Genomic DNA, 13313 nt, shown 5'->3' with positions numbered 1-13313 from the left:
AGACTCACTATGAGTCTGACCCCGGTAGTGTGTGTTGGGACGGTGTGGTGGGAGTTTCACTCTGTGTCTGACCCCGGGAGTGTGTGATGGGACGGTGTGGAGGGAGATTCATTCTGTGTCTGACCCCGGGAGTGTGTGATGGGACGGTGTGAAGGGAGATTCACTCTGAGTCTGACCCCGGGAGTGTGTGATGGGACGGTGTGAAGGGAGATTCACTCTGAGTCTGACCCCGGGAGTGTGTGATGGGACGGTGTGGAGGGAGTTTCACTCTGTGTCTGACCCCGGGAGTGTGTAATGGGACAGTGTGGATGGAGATTCACTCTGTGTCTGACCCCGGGGAGTGTGTAATGGGACAGTATGGAGGGAGATTCACTCTGTGTCTGACCCCGGATGTGTGTGATGGGATGGTGTGGAGGGAGCTTCACTCTGTGTCTGACCCCAGGAGTGTGTGATGGGACAGTGTGGAGGGAGCTTCAATCTGTGTCTGACCCCGGATGTGTGTGATGGGATGGTGTGGAGGAAGATTTACTCTGTGTCTGACCCCGGGAGTGTGTGATGGGACGGTGCGGAGGGAGATTCACTCTGTGTCTGACCCCGGGAGTGTGTGATGGGATGGTGTGGAGGGAGCTTCACTCTATGTCTGACCCCGGGAGTGTGTGATGAGACGATGTGGAGGGAGATTCAGTCTGAGTCTGACCCAGGGAGTGTGTGATGGGATGGTGTGGAGGGAGATTTACTGTGTGTCTGACCCCGTGAGTGTGTAATGGGACAGTGTGGAGGGAGATTCACTCTGTGTCTGACCCCGGGAGTGTGTGATGGGACGGTGTGGAGGGAGATTCACTCTGTGTCTGACCCCGGGAGTGTGTGATGGGATGGTGTGGAGGGAGATTCACTCTGAGTCTGACCCCGGGAGTGTGTGTTGGGACTGTGTGGAGGGAGCTTCACTCTGTGTCTGACCCTGGGAGTGTGTGATGAGACGGTGTGGAGGGAGATTCACTCTGAGTCTGACCCAGGGAGTGTGTGATGGGACGGTGTGGAGGGAGTTTCACTCTGTGTCTGACCCCGGGAGTGTGTGATGGGACGGTGTGAAGGGAGATTCACTCTGAGTCTGACCCCGGGAGTGTGTGATGGGACGGTGTGGAGGAAGTTTCACTCTGAGTCTGACCCAGGGAGTGTGTGATGGGACGGTGTGGAGGGAGTTTCACTCTGTGTCTGACCCCGGGAGTGTGTGATGGGACGGTGTGAAGGGAGATTCACTCTGAGTCTGACCCCGGGAGTGTGTGATGGGACGGTGTGAAGGGAGTTTCACTCTGAGTCTGACCCCAGGAGTGTGTGATGGGACGGTGTGGAGGGAGCTTCACTCTGTGTCTGACCTCGGGAGTGTGTGATGGGACGATGTGGAGGGAGATTCACTCTGTGTCTGACCTCGGGAGTGTGTGATGGGACAATGTGGAGGGAGATTCACTCTGTGTCTGACCCAGGGAGTGTGTGATGGGACGGTGTGGAGGGAGATTCACTCTGTGTCTGACCCCGGGAGTGTGTGATGGGACGGTGTGGAGGGAGATTCACTCTGTGTCTGACCCCGGGAGTGTGTGATGGGACGATGTGGAGGGAGATTCACTCTGTGTCTGACCCCGGGAGTGTGTGATGGGACGATGTGGAGGGAGATTCACTCTGAGTCTGACCCCGGGAGTGTGTGATGGGACGGTGTGGAGGGAGATTCACTCTGTGTCTGACCCCGGGAGTGTGTGATGGGACTGTGTGGAGGGAGAGTCACTCTGTGTCTGACCCCGGGAGTGTGTGATGGGACGGTGTGGAGGGAGATTCACTCTGAGTCTGACCCCGGGAGTGTGTGATGGGACAGTGTAGATGAAATTACAACCTCTTTACTCAGTCCATTTTCTATTTTATTGATTTGGTCATTATGCTCTGTGACATTTTGTTGCATTTTGATAACTTTATTTGGTGACTTGTATTGAGACAATCCTTGTCAGTGAATTCCGCTCTCTAAGGCATGTGTTGTGAAGTTCTTCCAGCCTGATGCCTGCTCCTGCTGCAAGGGTCCTGGCTGCTGAGGAACCGTTAGCAAGAAGCTAGGAGCCCTATATGGCCACCTGGGGCTCGATCCAGGACCAGGCCACTCAGGAGGTTTCCCCAGCCAACTGCTCTGACCCACGCCCGCCCCCCTCCTCTCCAGCTGCTACCCAAAGGTGAGCCAACGGCTGGAACACAGCCCGTTTACGGCGAGCAGGCTTTCAAATGACACACGTATGACATGGCACCGAGTCTCTGTCAAGGTCACGGCTCAGACTGCGTTATGTTTGCTTTTAGGTTTGAAGGAATGGTTTTGGGGAGCAGAGTGATAGGACCTAGGGATCAGGTGAGAGGGTAGTGGGGGATTTACAGCATAAGTACATAAGAAATAGGAGCAGGAGTCGGCCTACTGTCCTGTCGAGCTTGTTCCACCATTCAATAAGACCATGGCTGATCTGGCCATGGACTCATCTCCTCCTACCTGCCTTTTCCCCATCACCCTTAATTCCCCTACCATGCAGAAATCTATCCAATCTTGTCTTAAATATATTTACTGAGGTAGCCTCTACTGCTTCATTGGGTAGAGAATTCCACAGATTCACCACTCTCTGGGAAAAGCAGTTCCTCCTCATCTCCGTCTTAAATCTACTCCCCAAATCTTGAGGCTATGTCTCCTCGTTCTAGTCTCACCTACCAATGGAAACAACTTTCCTGGCACAATCTTATCTATCACTTTAATAATGTTATATATTTCTATAAGATTTCCTCTCGTTCTTCTGAATTCCAGTGAGTACAGTCTCAACCTCTCCTCATAGTCTAACCCCCTCACCTCTGAAATCTACCTGGTGAGCCTCCCCTGCACCACCTCCAAAGCCAGTCTATCCTTCCTCAAGTTAGGAGGCCAGAACTGCACGCAGTACTCCAGTGTAGCCTCACCAGTACATTGTACAGTTGCAGCATAACCACCCTGCTCTTAAATTTAATCCCCCTAGCAATGAAGGTCAACTTGCCTTCTTGATAGTCTGCTGCTCCTGCAAACCAGCCTTTTGTGATTCATGCACATGCACTCCCCAGTCCCTCTGCACAACAGCATTCTGCAATTTTTACCATTTAAATAATAATCTGCTCTCCCATTTTTTTTCCCAAAGCGGATGTCTTCATATTTACCAACATTGTACTCCATCTGCCTGACCCTTGCCACTGACTTAACCCATCTATATCTCCCTGCAGATTCTCCATATCTTCTGCACAATTTGCTTTTCCACTCAGCTTAGTGTCATCAGCAAACTTAGACACACCACACTCTTCCAGATTGTTAATGTATATTGCGTACAGTTGTGGGCCCAGCACCGACTCCTGCCGCTCACCACTCACTACTGATTGCCAACCAGAGAATTAGACAACAGACAGGAGTCTGAGCCACTGCTCCATATTTGAACACCACCCAACATGGACACATCCAGCAGTCCAGCAAGGGCGATGGCTGGTGCTCTCCCCAGATCAGTGAGTCATCTGCCTGTTCCATGGAGTTCAGGATCAATGGTAACCAACTAGCTCTGCGAATCATCGGGACCGGAGTTCCTGGCCTGGTGTTTTGAGACCTGTGTTGGCGAGTGCAGAGGAGTTCAGAGTTCTGCCATTGGCAAGTGCAGAGCTTGAGGCTTTGAATTTGGAGTCCTGTTGTTGGCAAGTGTAGAGCTTGTGGCTTTGAATTTGGAGTCCTGTTGTTGGCAAGTGCAGAGCTTGAGGCTTTGAATTTGGAGTCCTGTTGTTGGCAAGCGCAGAGCTTGAGGCTTTGAATTTGGAGTCCTGTTGTTGGCAAGCGTAGAGCTTGAGGCTTTGAATTTGGAGTCCTGTTGTTGGCAAGCGCAGAGCTTGAGGCTTTGAATTTGGAGTCCTGTTGTTGGCAAGTGCAGAGCTTGAGGCTTTGAATTTGGAGTCCTGTTGTTGGCAAGCGTAGAGCTTGAGGCTTTGAATTTGGAGTCCTGTTGTTGGCAAGTGCAGAGCTTGAGGCTTTGAATTTGGAGTCCTGTTGTTGGCAAGTGCAGAGCTTGAGGCTTTGAATTTGGAGTCCTGTTGTTGGCAAGCGTAGAGCTTGAGGGTTTGAATTTGGAGTCCTGTTGTTGGCAAGTGCAGAGCTTGAGGCTTTGAATTTGGAGTCCTGTTGTTGGCAAGCGTAGAGCTTGAGGCTTTGAATTTGGAGTCCTGTTGTTGACAAGCGCAGAGCTTGAGGCTTTGAATTTGGAGTCCTGTTGTTGGCAAGTGCAGAGCTTGAGGCTTTGAATTTGGAGTCCTGTTGTTGACAAGCGCAGAGCTTGAGGCTTTGAATTTGGAGTCCTGTTGTTGGCAAGTGCAGAGCTTGAGGCTTTGAATTTGGAGTCCTGTTGTTGACAAGCGCAGAGCTTGAGGCTTTGAATTTGGAGTCCTGTTGTTGGCAAGCGCAGTGCTTGAGGCTTTGAATTTGGAGTCCTGTTGTTGGCAAGTGCAGAGCTTGAGGCTTTGAATTTGGAGTCCTGTTGTTGGCAAGTGTAGAGCTTGAGGCTTTGAATTTGGAGTCCTGTTGTTGGCAAGTGCAGAGCTTGAGGCTTTGAATTTGGAGTCCTGTTGTTGGCAAGCGCAGAGCTTGAGGCTTTGAATTTGGAGTCCTGTTGTTGGCAAGTGCAGAGCTTGAGGCTTTGAATTTGGAGTCCTGTTGTTGGCAAGCGCAGTGCTTGAGGCTTTGAATTTGGAGTCCTGTTGTTGGCAAGTGCAGAGCTTGAGGCTTTGAATTTGGAGTCCTGTTGTTGGCAAGCGTAGAGCTTGAGGCTTTGAATTTGGAGTCCTGTTGTTGGCAAGTGCAGAGCTTGAGGCTTTGAATTTGGAGTCCTGTTGTTGGCAAGTGCAGAGCTTGAGGCTTTGAATTTGGAGTCCTGTTGTTGGCAAGCGTAGAGCTTGAGGCTTTGAATTTGGAGTCCTGTTGTTGGCAAGCGTAGAGCTTGAGGCTTTGAATTTGGAGTCCTGTTGTTGGCAAGCGCAGAGCTTGAGGCTTTGAATTTGGAGTCCTGTTGTTGGCAAGCGTAGAGCTTGAGGCTTTGAATTTGGAGTCCTGTTGTTGGCAAGTGCAGAGCTTGAGGCTTTGAATTTGGAGTCCTGTTGTTGGCAAGTGCAGAGCTTGAGGCTTTGAATTTGGAGTCCTGTTGTTGGCAAGCGTAGAGCTTGAGGCTTTGAATTTGGAGTCCTGTTGTTGGCAAGCGCAGAGCTTGAGGCTTTGAATTTGGAGTCCTGTTGTTGGCAAGCGTAGAGCTTGAGGCTTTGAATTTGGAGTCCTGTTGTTGGCAAGTGCAGAGCTTGAGGCTTTGAATTTGGAGTCCTGTTGTTGGCAAGTGCAGAGCTTGAGGCTTTGAATTTGGAGTCCTGTTGTTGGCAAGTGCAGAGCTTGAGGCTTTGAATTTGGAGTCCTGTTGTTGGCAAGTGCAGAGCTTGAGGCTTTGAATTTGGAGTCCTGTTGTTCACAAGCGTAGAGCTTGAGGCTTTGAATTTGGAGTCCTGTTGTTGGCAAGCGTAGAGCTTGAGGCTTTGAATTTGGAGTCCTGTTGTTGGCAAGCGCAGAGCTTGAGGCTTTGAATTTGGAGTCCTGTTGTTGGCAAGCGTAGAGCTTGAGGCTTTGAATTTGGAGTCCTGTTGTTGGCAAGTGCAGAGCTTGAGGCTTTGAATTTGGAGTCCTGTTGTTGGCAAGTGCAGAGCTTGAGGCTTTGAATTTGGAGTCCTGTTGTTGGCAAGTGCAGAGCTTGAGGCTTTGAATTTGGAGTCCTGTTGTTGGCAAGTGCAGAGCTTGAGGCTTTGAATTTGGAGTCCTGTTGTTGGCAAGTGCAGAGCTTGAGGCTTTGAATTTGGAGTCCTGTTGTTAGCAAGTGCATAGCTTGAGGCTTTGAATTTGGAGTCCTGTTGTTGGCAAGTGCAGAGCTTGAGGCTTTGAATTTGGAGTCCTGTTGTTGGCAAGTGCAGAGCTTGAGGCTTTGAATTTGGAGTCCTGTTGTTGGCAAGTGCAGAGCTTGAGGCTTTGAATTTGGAGTCCTGTTGTTGGCAAGTGCAGAGCTTGAGGCTTTGAATTTGGAGTCCTGTTGTTGGCAAGTGCAGAGCTTGAGGCTTTGAATTTGGAGTCCTGTTGTTGGCAAGTGCAGAGCTTGAGGCTTTGAATTTGGAGTCCTGTTGTTGGCAAGTGCAGAGCTTGAGGCTTTGAATTTGGAGTCCTGTTGTTGGCAAGTGTAGAGCTTGAGGCTTTGAATTTGGAGTCCTGTTGTTGGCAAGTGCAGAGCTTGAGGCTTTGAATTTGGAGTCCTGTTGTTGGCAAGCGCAGAGCTTGAGGCTTTGAATTTGGAGTCCTGTTGTTGGCAAGTGCAGAGCTTGAGGCTTTGAATTTGGAGTCCTGTTGTTGGCAAGTGCAGAGCTTGAGGCTTTGAATTTGGAGTCCTGTTGTTGGCAAGTGCAGAGCTTGAGGCTTTGAATTTGGAGTCCTGTTGTTGGCAAGTGTAGAGCTTGAGGCTTTGAATTTGGAGTCCTGTTGTTGGCAAGCGTAGAGCTTGAGGCTTTGAATTTGGAGTCCTGTTGTTGGCAAGCGTAGAGCTTGAGGCTTTGAATTTGGAGTCCTGTTGTTGGCAAGCGTAGAGCTTGAGGCTTTGAATTTGGAGTCCTGTTGTTGGCAAGTGCAGAGCTTGAGGCTTTGAATTTGGAGTCCTGTTGTTGGCAAGTGCAGAGCTTGAGGCTTTGAATTTGGAGTCCTGTTGTTGGCAAGTGCAGAGCTTGAGGCTTTGAATTTGGAGTCCTGTTGTTGGCAAGTGCAGAGCTTGAGGCTTTGAATTTGGAGTCCTGTTGTTGGCAAGTGCAGAGCTTGAGGCTTTGAATTTGGAGTCCTGTTGTTGGCAAGCGTAGAGCTTGAGGCTTTGAATTTGGAGTCCTGTTGTTGGCAAGTGTAGAGCTTGAGGCTTTGAATTTGGAGTCCTGTTGTTGGCAAGTGCAGAGCTTGAGGCTTTGAATTTGGAGTCCTGTTGTTGGCAAGTGCAGAGCTTGAGGCTTTGAATTTGGAGTCCTGTTGTTGGCAAGTGCAGAGCTTGAGGCTTTGAATTTGGAGTCCTGTTGTTGGCAAGTGCAGAGCTTGAGGCTTTGAATTTGGAGTCCTGTTGTTGGCAAGTGCAGAGCTTGAGGCTTTGAATTTGGAGTCCTGTTGTTGGCAAGCGTAGAGCTTGAGGCTTTGAATTTGGAGTCCTGTTGTTGGCAAGTGTAGAGCTTGAGGCTTTGAATTTGGAGTCCTGTTGTTGGCAAGTGCAGAGGAGTTCAGAGTTCTGCCATTGGCAAGTGTAGAGCTTGAGGCTTTGAATTTGGAGTCCTGTTGTTGGCAAGCGCAGAGCTTGAGGCTTTGAATTTGGAGTCCTGTTGTTGGCAAGTGCAGAGCTTGAGGCTTTGAATTTGGAGTCCTGTTGTTGGCAAGCGCAGAGCTTGAGGCTTTGAATTTGGAGTCCGGTTGTTGCCAAGTGCAGAGCTTGAGGCTTTGAATTTGGAGTCCTGTTGTTGGCAAGTGCAGAGCTTGAGGCTTTGAATTTGGAGTCCTGTTGTTGGCAAGTGCAGAGCTTGAGGCTTTGAATTTGGAGTCCTGTTGTTGGCAAGTGTAGAGCTTGAGGCTTTGAATTTGGAGTCCTGTTGTTGGCAAGCGTAGAGCTTGAGGCTTTGAATTTGGAGTCCTGTTGTTGGCAAGCGTAGAGCTTGAGGCTTTGAATTTGGAGTCCTGTTGTTGGCAAGTGTAGAACTTGAGGCTTTGAATTTGGAGTCCTGTTGTTGGCAAGTGCAGAGCTTGAGGCTTTGAATTTGGAGTCCTGTTGTTGGCAAGTGCAGAGCTTGAGGCTTTGAATTTGGAGTCCTGTTGTTGGCAAGTGTAGAGCTTGAGGCTTTGAATTTAGAGTCCTGTTGTTGGCAAGTGCAGAGGAGTTCAGAGTTCTGCCATTGGCAAGTGCAGAGCTTGAGGCTTTGAATTTGGAGTCCTGTTGTTGGCAAGCGTAGAGCTTGAGGCTTTGAATTTGGAGTCCTGTTGTTGGCAAGTGTAGAGCTTGAGGCTTTGAATTTGGAGTCCTGTTGTTGGCAAGCGTAGAGCTTGAGGCTTTGAATTTGGAGTCCTGTTGGCAAGTGCAGAGCTTGAGGCTTTGAATTTGGAGTCCTGTTGTTGGCAAGTGCAGAGCTTGAGGCTTTGAATTTGGAGTCCTGTTGTTGGCAAGTGCAGAGCTTGAGGCTTTGAATTTGGAGTCCTGTTGTTGGCAAGCGCAGAGCTTGAGGCTTTGAATTTGGAGTCCTGTTGTTGGCAAGCGCAGAGCTTGAGGCTTTGAATTTGGAGTCCTGTTGTTGGCAAGCGTAGAGCTTGAGGCTTTGAATTTGGAGTCCTGTTGTTGGCAAGCGTAGAGCTTGAGGCTTTGAATTTGGAGTCCTGTTGTTGGCAAGTGTAGAGCTTGAGGCTTTGAATTTGGAGTCCTGTTGTTGGCAACTGCAGAGCTTGAGGCTTTGAATTTGGAGTCCTGTTGTTGGCAAGTGTAGAGCTTGAGGCTTTGAATTTGGAGTCCTGTTGTTGGCAAGTGCAGAGCTTGAGGCTTTGAATTTGGAGTCCTGATGTTGGCAAGCGTAGAGCTTGAGGCTTTGAATTTGGAGTCCTGTTGCTGGCAAGTGTAGAGCTTGAGGCTTTGAATTTGGAGTCCTGTTGTTGGCAAGTGCAGAGCTTGAGGCTTTGAATTTGGAGTCCTGTTGTTGGCAAGCGTAGAGCTTGAGGCTTTGAATTTGGAGTCCTGTTGTTGGCAAGTGTAGAGCTTGAGGCTTTGAATTTGGAGTCCTGTTGTTGGCAAGTGCAGAGGACTTCAGAGTTCTGCCATTGGCAAGTGCAGAGCTTGAGGCTTTGAATTTGGAGTCCTGTTGTTGGCAAGTACAGAGCTTGAGGCTTTGAATTTGGAGTCCTGTTGTTGGCAAGTGCAGAGGAGTTCAGAGTTCTGCCATTGGCAAGTGCAGAGCTTGAGGCTTTGAATTTGGAGTCCTGTTGTTGGCAAGCATAGAGCTTGAGGCTTTGAATTTGGAGTCCTGTTGTTGGCAAGCGTAGAGCTTGAGGCTTTGAATTTGGAGTCCTGTTGTTGGCAAGTGCAGAGCTTGAGGCTTTGAATTTGGAGTCCTATTGTTGGCAAGTGCAGAGCTTGAGGCTTTGAATTTAGAGTCCTGTTGTTGACAAGCGTAGAGCTTGAGGCTTTGAATTTGGAGTCCTGTTGTTGGCAAGTGCAGAGCTTGAGGCTTTGAATTTGGAGTCCTGTTATTGGCAAGTGTAGAGCTTGAGGCTTTGAATTTGGAGTCCTGTTGTTGGCAAGTGCAGAGCTTGAGGCTTTGAATTTGGAGTCCTGTTGTTGGCAAGTGCAGAGCTTGAGGCTTTGAATTTGGAGTCCTGTTGTTGGCAAGTGCAGAGCTTGAGGCTTTGAATTTGGAGTCCTGTTGTTGGCAAGTGCAGAGCTTGAGGCTTTGAATTTGGAGTCCTGTTGTTGGCAAGCGCAGAGCTTGAGGCTTTGAATTTGGAGTCATGTTGTTGGCAAGCGCAGAGCTTGAGGCTTTGAATTTGGAGTCCTGTTGTTGGCAAGCGCAGAGCTTGAGGCTTTGAATTTGGAGTCCTGTTGTTGGCAAGCGTAGAGCTTGAGGCTTTGAATTTGGAGTCCTGTTGTTGGCAAGCGTAGAGCTTGAGGCTTTGAATTTGGAGTCCTGTTGTTGGCAAGTGTAGAGCTTGAGGCTTTGAATTTGGAGTCCTGTTGTTGGCAAGTGCAGAGCTTGAGGCTTTGAATTTGGAGTCCTGTTGTTGGCAAGTGTAGAGCTTGAGGCTTTGAATTTGGAGTCCTGTTGTTGGCAAGTGCAGAGCTTGAGGCTTTGAATTTGGAGTCCTGATGTTGGCAAGCGTAGACCTTGAGGCTTTGAATTTGGAGTCCTGTTGTTGGCAAGTGCAGAGCTTGAGGCTTTGAATTTGGAGTCCTGTTGTTGGCAAGCGTAGAGCTTGAGGCTTTGAATTTAGAGTCCTGTTGTTGGCAAGTGCAGAGCTTGAGGCTTTGAATTTGGAGTCCTGTTGTTGGCAAGTGCAGAGCTTGAGGCTTTGAATTTGGAGTCCTGTTGTTGGCAAGCGTAGAGCTTGAGGCTTTGAATTTGGAGTCCTGTTGTTGACAAGCGTAGAGCTTGAGGCTTTGAATTTGGAGTCCTGTTGTTGGCAAGTGCAGAGCTTGAGGCTTTGAATTTGGAGTCCTGTTGTTGGCAAGCGTAGAGCTTGAGGCTTTGAATTTGGAGTCCTGATGTTGGCAAGCGCAGAGCTTGAGGCTTTGAATTTGGAGTCCTGTTGTTGACAAGCGTAGAGCTTGAGGCTTTGAATTTGGAGTCCTGTTGTTGGCAAGCGTAGAGCTTGAGGCTTTGAATTTGGAGTCCTGTTGTTGGCAAGCGTAGAGCTTGAGGCTTTGAATTTGGAGTCCTGATGTTGGCAAGCGCAGAGCTTGAGGCTTTGAATTTGGAGTCCTGTTGTTGACGAGCGTAGAGCTTGAGGCTTTGAATTTGGAGTCCTGTTGTTGGCAAGCGTAGAGCTTGAGGCTTTGAATTTAGAGTCCTGTTGTTGGCAAGTGCAGAGCTTGAGGCTTTGAATTTGGAGTCCTGTTGTTGGCAAGTGCAGAGCTTGAGGCTTTGAATTTGGAGTCCTGTTGTTGGCAAGTGCAGAGCTTCAGGCTTTGAATTTGGAGTCCTGATGTTGGCAAGCGTAGAGCTTGAGGCTTTGAATTTGGAGTCCTGTTGTTGGCAAGTGCAGAGCTTGAGGCTTTGAATTTGGAGTCCTGTTGTTGGCAAGCGCAGAGCTTGAGGCTTTGAATTTGGAGTCCTGTTGTTGGCAAGCGCAGAGCTTGAGGCTTTGAATTTGGAGTCCTGTTGTTGGCAAGTGCAGAGCTTGAGGCTTTGAATTTGGAGTCCTGTTGTTGGCAAGTGCAGAGCTTGAGGCTTTGAATTTGGAGTCCTGTTGTTGGCAAGTGCAGAGCTTGAGGCTTTGAATTTGGAGTCCTGTTGTTGGCAAGTGCAGAGCTTGAGGCTTTGAATTTGGAGTCCTGTTGTTGGCAAGTGCAGAGCTTGAGGCTTTGAATTTGGAGTCCTGTTGTTGGCAAGTGCAGAGCTTGAGGCTTTGAATTTGGAGTCCTGTTGTTGGCAAGCGCAGAGCTTGAGGCTTTGAATTTGGAGTCCTGTTGTTGGCAAGCGCAGAGCTTGAGGCTTTGAATTTGGAGTCCTGTTGTTGGCAAGTGCAGAGCTTGAGGCTTTGAATTTGGAGTCCTGTTGTTGGCAAGTGCAGAGCTTGAGGCTTTGAATTTGGAGTCCTGTTGTTGGCAAGTGCAGAGCTTGAGGCTTTGAATTTGGAGTCCTGTTGTTGGCAAGTGCAGAGCTTGAGGCTTTGAATTTGGAGTCCTGTTGTTGGCAAGTGCAGAGCTTGAGGCTTTGAATTTGGAGTCCTGTTGTTGGCAAGCGCAGAGCTTGAGGCTTTGAATTTGGAGTCCTGTTGTTGGCAAGTGCAGAGCTTGAGGCTTTGAATTTGGAGTCCTGTTGTTGGCAAGCGTAGAGCTTGAGGCTTTGAATTTGGAGTCCTGTTGTTGGCAAGTGCAGAGCTTGAGGCTTTGAATTTGGAGTCCTGTTGTTGGCAAGCGTAGAGCTTGAGGCTTTGAATTTGGAGTCCTGTTGTTGGCAAGTGTAGAGCTTGAGGCTTTGAATTTGGAGTCCTGTTGTTGGCAAGCGTAGAGCTTGAGGCTTTGAATTTGGAGTCCTGTTGGCAAGTGCAGAGCTTGAGGCTTTGAATTTGGAGTCCTGTTGTTGGCAAGTGCAGAGCTTGAGGCTTTGAATTTGGAGTCCTGTTGTTGGCAAGCGCAGAGCTTGAGGCTTTGAATTTGGAGTCCTGTTGTTGGCAAGCGCAGAGCTTGAGGCTTTGAATTTGGAGTCCTGTTGTTGGCAAGCGCAGAGCTTGAGGCTTTGAATTTGGAGTCCTGTTGTTGGCAAGCGTAGAGCTTGAGGCTTTGAATTTGGAGTCCCGTTGTTGGCAAGCGTAGAGCTTGAGGCTTTGAATTTGGAGTCCTGTTGTTGGCAAGTGTAGAGCTTGAGGCCTTGAATTTGGAGTCCTGTTGTTGGCAAGTGCAGAGCTTGAGGCTTTGAATTTGGAGTCCTGTTGTTGGCAAGTGTAGAGCTTGAGGCTTTGAATTTGGAGTCCTGTTGTTGGCAAGTGCAGAGCTTGAGGCTTTGAATTTGGAGTCCTGATGTTGGCAAGCGTAGAGCTTGAGGCTTTGAATTTGGAGTCCTGTTGCTGGCAAGTGTAGAGCTTGAGGCTTTGAATTTGGAGTCCTGTTGTTGGCAAGTGCAGAGCTTGAGGCTTTGAATTTGGAGTCCTGTTGTTGGCAAGCGTAGAGCTTGAGGCTTTGAATTTGGAGTCCTGTTGTTGGCAAGTGTAGAGCTTGAGGCTTTGAATTTGGAGTCCTGTTGTTGGCAAGTGCAGAGGAGTTCAGAGTTCTGCCATTGGCAAGTGCAGAGCTTGAGGCTTTGAATTTGGAGTCCTGTTGTTGGCAAGTGTAGAGCTTGAGGCTTTGAATTTGGAGTCCTGTTGTTGGCAAGTGCAGAGCTTGAGGCTTTGAATTTGGAGTCCTGATGTTGGCAAGCGTAGAGCTTGAGGCTTTGAATTTGGAGTCCTGTTGCTGGCAAGTGTAGAGCTTGAGGCTTTGAATTTGGAGTCCTGTTGTTGGCAAGTGCAGAGCTTGAGGCTTTGAATTTGGAGTCCTGTTGTTGGCAAGCGTAGAGCTTGAGGCTTTGAATTTGGAGTCCTGTTGTTGGCAAGTGTAGAGCTTGAGGCTTTGAATTTGGAGTCCTGTTGTTGGCAAGTGCAGAGGACTTCAGAGTTCTGCCATTGGCAAGTGCAGAGCTTGAGGCTTTGAATTTGGAGTCCTGTTGTTGGCAAGTACAGAGCTTGAGGCTTTGAATTTGGAGTCCTGTTGTTGGCAAGTGCAGAGGAGTTCAGAGTTCTGCCATTGGCAAGTGCAGAGCTTGAGGCTTTGAATTTGGAGTCCTGTTGTTGGCAAGCATAGAGCTTGAGGCTTTGAATTTGGAGTCCTGTTGTTGGCAAGCGTAGAGCTTGAGGCTTTGAATTTGGAGTCCTGTTGTTGGCAAGTGCAGAGCTTGAGGCTTTGAATTTGGAGTCCTATTGTTGGCAAGTGCAGAGCTTGAGGCTTTGAATTTAGAGTCCTGTT

General features: G+C 49.0%; 1 protein-coding gene across 1 annotated transcript in view; it reads left to right on the top strand.

The window, feature by feature from the left end:
- LOC140724369 (CD209 antigen-like protein C) overlaps positions 1-13313 on the top strand; it is a 210839-nt gene that overhangs the window by 1611 nt on the left and 195915 nt on the right. The window lies entirely within an intron of this gene.

This window comes from Hemitrygon akajei, unplaced genomic scaffold (genome assembly GCF_048418815.1).
Source record: "Hemitrygon akajei unplaced genomic scaffold, sHemAka1.3 Scf000198, whole genome shotgun sequence".
NCBI classification, from domain to species: Eukaryota; Metazoa; Chordata; class Chondrichthyes; order Myliobatiformes; family Dasyatidae; genus Hemitrygon; species Hemitrygon akajei.
Note: the sequence above shows the minus strand (reverse complement) of the source record. Positions and strands in the feature narration are given on the sequence as shown.